The 5,000-nt window shown below is 51.8% G+C and overlaps 1 protein-coding gene across 5 annotated transcripts in view; it reads left to right on the top strand.

Annotated features, from left to right (window-relative positions):
• The window catches only part of klc1b (kinesin light chain 1b), a 30,509-nt gene that overhangs the window by 7,022 nt on the left and 18,487 nt on the right, over positions 1-5,000 (top strand). The gene's annotated exons all lie outside the window — the stretch shown is intronic.

The following is a 5,000-nucleotide window of genomic DNA, read 5'->3' as shown; positions in this document are numbered from 1 at the left end:
TGTCAGGAGTGTGTTTCAGCAGTGTGTGTCAGGAGTGTGTTTCAGCAGTGTGTGTCAGGAGTGTGTTTCAGCAGTGTGTGTCAGGAGTGTGTTTCAGCAGTGTGTGTCAGGACAGGAGTGTGTTTCAGCAGTGTGTGTCAGGAGTGTGTTTCAGCAGTGTGTGTCAGGACAGGAGTGTGTTTCAGCAGTGTGTGTCAGGAGTGTGTTTCAGCAGTGTGTGTCAGGAGTGTGTTTCAGCAGTGTGTGTCAGGACAGGAGTGTGTTTCAGCAGTGTGTGTCAGGACAGGAGTGTGTTTCAGCAGTGTGTGTCAGGAGTGTGTGTCAGCAGTGTGTGTCAGGACAGGAGTGTGTTTCAGCAGTGTGTGTCAGGAGTGTGTTTCAGCAGTGTGTGTCAGGACAGGAGTGTGTTTCAGCAGTGTGTGTCAGGAGTGTGTTTCAGCAGTGTGTGTCAGGACAGGAGTGTGTTTCAGCAGTGTGTGTCAGGACAGGAGTGTGTTTCAGCAGTGTGTGTCAGGAGTGTGTGTCAGCAGTGTGTGTCAGGACAGGAGTGTGTTTCAGCAGTGTGTGTCAGGACAGGAGTGTGTTTCAGCAGTGTGTGTCAGGACAGGAGTGTGTTTCAGCAGTGTGTGTCAGGAGTGTGTGTCAGCAGTGTGTGTCAGGACAGGAGTGTGTTTCAGCAGTGTGTGTCAGGAGTGTGTTTCAGCAGTGTGTGTCAGGACAGGAGTGTGTTTCAGCAGTGTGTGTCAGGACAGGAGTGTGTTTCAGCAGTGTGTGTCAGGACAGGAGTGTGTTTCAGCAGTGTGTGTCAGGACAGGAGTGTGTGTCAGCAGTGTGTGTCAGGACAGGAGTGTGTGTCAGCAGTGTGTGTCAGGACAGGAGTGTGTTTCAGCAGTGTGTGTCAGGACAGGAGTGTGTTTCAGCAGTGTGTGTCAGGAGTGTGTGTCAGCAGTGTGTGTCAGGACAGGAGTGTGTTTCAGCAGTGTGTGTCAGGACAGGAGTGTGTTTCAGCAGTGTGTGTCAGGACAGGAGTGTGTTTCAGCAGTGTGTGTCAGGACAGGAGTGTGTTTCAGCAGTGTGTGTCAGGAGTGTGTTTCAGCAGTGTGTGTCAGGACAGGAGTGTGTTTCAGCAGTGTGTGTCAGGACAGGAGTGTGTTTCAGCAGTGTGTGTCAGGACAGGAGTGTGTTTCAGCAGTGTGTGTCAGGACAGGAGTGTGTTTCAGCAGTGTGTGTCAGGAGTGTGTGTCAGCAGTGTGTGTCAGGACAGGAGTGTGTTTCAGCAGTGTGTGTCAGGACAGGAGTGTGTTTCAGCAGTGTGTGTCAGGAGTGTGTTTCAGCAGTGTGTGTCAGGAGTGTGTTTCAGCAGTGTGTGTCAGGAGTGTGTGTCAGCAGTGTGTGTCAGGACAGGAGTGTGTTTCAGCAGTGTGTGTCAGGACAGGAGTGTGTGTCAGCAGTGTGTGTCAGGACAGGAGTGTGTTTCAGCAGTGTGTGTCAGGAGTGTGTTTCAGCAGTGTGTGTCAGGAGTGTGTTTCAGCAGTGTGTGTCAGGACAGGAGTGTGTTTCAGCAGTGTGTGTCAGGACAGGAGTGTGTTTCAGCAGTGTGTGTCAGGACAGGAGTGTGTGTCAGCAGTGTGTGTCAGGACAGGAGTGTGTTTCAGCAGTGTGTGTCAGGACAGGAGTGTGTTTCAGCAGTGTGTGTCAGGAGTGTGTTTCAGCAGTGTGTGTCAGGACAGGAGTGTGTTTCAGCAGTGTGTGTCAGGACAGGAGTGTGTTTCAGCAGTGTGTGTCAGGACAGGAGTGTGTGTCAGCAGTGTGTGTCAGGACAGGAGTGTGTTTCAGCAGTGTGTGTCAGGACAGGAGTGTGTTTCAGCAGTGTGTGTCAGGAGTGTGTGTCAGCAGTGTGTGTCAGGACAGGAGTGTGTTTCAGCAGTGTGTGTCAGGAGTGTGTGTCAGGACAGGAGTGTGTGTCAGGACAGGAGTGTGTTTCAGCAGTGTGTGTCAGGAGTGTGTGTCAGGACAGGAGTGTGTGTCAGGACAGGAGTGTGTTTCAGCAGTGTGTGTCAGGACAGGAGTGTGTTTCAGCAGTGTGTGTCAGCAGTGTGTGTCAGGACAGGAGTGTGTGTCAGGACAGGAGTGTGTTTCAGCAGTGTGTGTCAGGACAGGAGTGTGTTTCAGCAGTGTGTGTCAGGACAGGAGTGTGTGTCAGCAGTGTGTGTCAGGACAGGAGTGTGTTTCAGCAGTGTGTGTCAGGAGTGTGTTTCAGCAGTGTGTGTCAGGAGTGTGTGTCAGCAGTGTGTGTCAGGACAGGAGTGTGTTTCAGCAGTGTGTGTCAGGACAGGAGTGTGTTTCAGCAGTGTGTGTCAGGACAGGAGTGTGTTTCAGCAGTGTGTGTCAGGACAGGAGTGTGTGTCAGCAGTGTGTGTCAGGAGTGTGTTTCAGCAGTGTGTGTCAGGACAGGAGTGTGTTTCAGCAGTGTGTGTCAGGACAGGAGTGTGTGTCAGCAGTGTGTGTCAGGACAGGAGTGTGTTTCAGCAGTGTGTGTCAGGACAGGAGTGTGTGTCAGCAGTGTGTGTCAGGAGTGTGTTTCAGCAGTGTGTGTCAGGAGTGTGTTTCAGCAGTGTGTGTCAGGACAGGAGTGTGTTTCAGCAGTGTGTGTCAGGACAGGAGTGTGTTTCAGCAGTGTGTGTCAGGACAGGAGTGTGTTTCAGCAGTGTGTGTCAGGAGTGTGTTTCAGCAGTGTGTGTCAGGACAGGAGTGTGTGTCAGCAGTGTGTGTCAGGACAGGAGTGTGTTTCAGCAGTGTGTGTCAGGACAGGAGTGTGTTTCAGCAGTGTGTGTCAGGAGTGTGTTTCAGCAGTGTGTGTCAGGACAGGAGTGTGTTTCAGCAGTGTGTGTCAGGACAGGAGTGTGTTTCAGCAGTGTGTGTCAGGAGTGTGTTTCAGCAGTGTGTGTCAGGACAGGAGTGTGTTTCAGCAGTGTGTGTCAGGAGTGTGTTTCAGCAGTGTGTGTCAGGAGTGTGTTTCAGCAGTGTGTGTCAGGAGTGTGTTTCAGCAGTGTGTGTCAGGAGTGTGTTTCAGCAGTGTGTGTCAGGACAGGAGTGTGTTTCAGCAGTGTGTGTCAGGAGTGTGTTTCAGCAGTGTGTGTCAGGAGTGTGTTTCAGCAGTGTGTGTCAGGACAGGAGTGTGTTTCAGCAGTGTGTGTCAGGACAGGAGTGTGTTTCAGCAGTGTGTGTCAGGACAGGAGTGTGTTTCAGCAGTGTGTGTCAGGACAGGAGTGTGTGTCAGCAGTGTGTGTCAGGACAGGAGTGTGTTTCAGCAGTGTGTGTCAGGACAGGAGTGTGTTTCAGCAGTGTGTGTCAGGAGTGTGTTTCAGCAGTGTGTGTCAGGACAGGAGTGTGTTTCAGCAGTGTGTGTCAGGAGTGTGTTTCAGCAGTGTGTGTCAGGAGTGTGTTTCAGCAGTGTGTGTCAGGAGTGTGTGTCAGCAGTGTGTGTCAGGAGTGTGTTTCAGCAGTGTGTGTCAGGACAGGAGTGTGTTTCAGCAGTGTGTGTCAGGACAGGAGTGTGTTTCAGCAGTGTGTGTCAGGACAGGAGTGTGTTTCAGCAGTGTGTGTCAGGACAGGAGTGTGTTTCAGCAGTGTGTGTCAGGACAGGAGTGTGTTTCAGCAGTGTGTGTCAGGACAGGAGTGTGTTTCAGCAGTGTGTGTCAGGACAGGAGTGTGTTTCAGCAGTGTGTGTCAGGAGTGTGTGTCAGCAGTGTGTGTCAGGACAGGAGTGTGTTTCAGCAGTGTGTGTCAGGACAGGAGTGTGTTTCAGCAGTGTGTGTCAGGACAGGAGTGTGTTTCAGCAGTGTGTGTCAGGACAGGAGTGTGTTTCAGCAGTGTGTGTCAGGACAGGAGTGTGTGTCAGCAGTGTGTGTCAGGACAGGAGTGTGTTTCAGCAGTGTGTGTCAGGACAGGAGTGTGTTTCAGCAGTGTGTGTCAGGAGTGTGTGTCAGCAGTGTGTGTCAGGACAGGAGTGTGTGTCAGCAGTGTGTGTCAGGACAGGAGTGTGTTTCAGCAGTGTGTGTCAGGACAGGAGTGTGTTTCAGCAGTGTGTGTCAGGAGTGTGTGTCAGCAGTGTGTGTCAGGACAGGAGTGTGTTTCAGCAGTGTGTGTCAGGACAGGAGTGTGTTTCAGCAGTGTGTGTCAGGACAGGAGTGTGTTTCAGCAGTGTGTGTCAGGACAGGAGTGTGTTTCAGCAGTGTGTGTCAGGACAGGAGTGTGTTTCAGCAGTGTGTGTCAGGAGTGTGTGTCAGCAGTGTGTGTCAGGACAGGAGTGTGTTTCAGCAGTGTGTGTCAGGACAGGAGTGTGTGTCAGCAGTGTGTGTCAGGAGTGTGTGTCAGCAGTGTGTGTCAGGACAGGAGTGTGTGTCAGCAGTGTGTGTCAGGAGTTTGTTTCAGCAGTGTGTGTCAGGACAGGAGTGTGTTTCAGCAGTGTGTGTCAGGACAGGAGTGTGTGTCAGCAGTGTGTGTCAGGAGTTTGTTTCAGCAGTGTGTGTCAGGACAGGAGTGTGTGTCAGCAGTGTGTGTCAGGAGTTTGTTTCAGCAGTGTGTGTCAGGACAGGAGTGTGTGTCAGCAGTGTGTGTCAGGACAGGAGTGTGTTTCAGCAGTGTGTGTCAGGAGTGTGTTTCAGCAGTGTGTGTCAGGACAGGAGTGTGTTTCAGCAGTGTGTGTCAGGACAGGAGTGTGTGTCAGCAGTGTGTGTCAGGACAGGAGTGTGTTTCAGCAGTGTGTGTCAGGACAGGAGTGTGTGTCAGCAGTGTGTTTCAGGAGTGTGTTTCAGCAGTGTGTGTCAGGACAGGAGTGTGTTTCAGCAGTGTGTGTCAGGACAGGAGTGTGTTTCAGCAGTGTGTGTCAGGACAGGAGTGTGTTTCAGCAGTGTGTGTCAGGACAGGAGTGTGTTTCAGCAGTGTGTGTCAGGACAGGAGTGTGTTTCAGCAGTGTGTGTCAGGACAGGAGTGTGTTT

Source organism: Danio rerio, chromosome 13, assembly GCF_052040795.2.
Source record: "Danio rerio strain M-AB ecotype USA chromosome 13, GRCz13ab, whole genome shotgun sequence".
NCBI lineage: Eukaryota > Metazoa > Chordata > Actinopteri > Cypriniformes > Danionidae > Danio > Danio rerio.
Note: the sequence above shows the minus strand (reverse complement) of the source record. Positions and strands in the feature narration are given on the sequence as shown.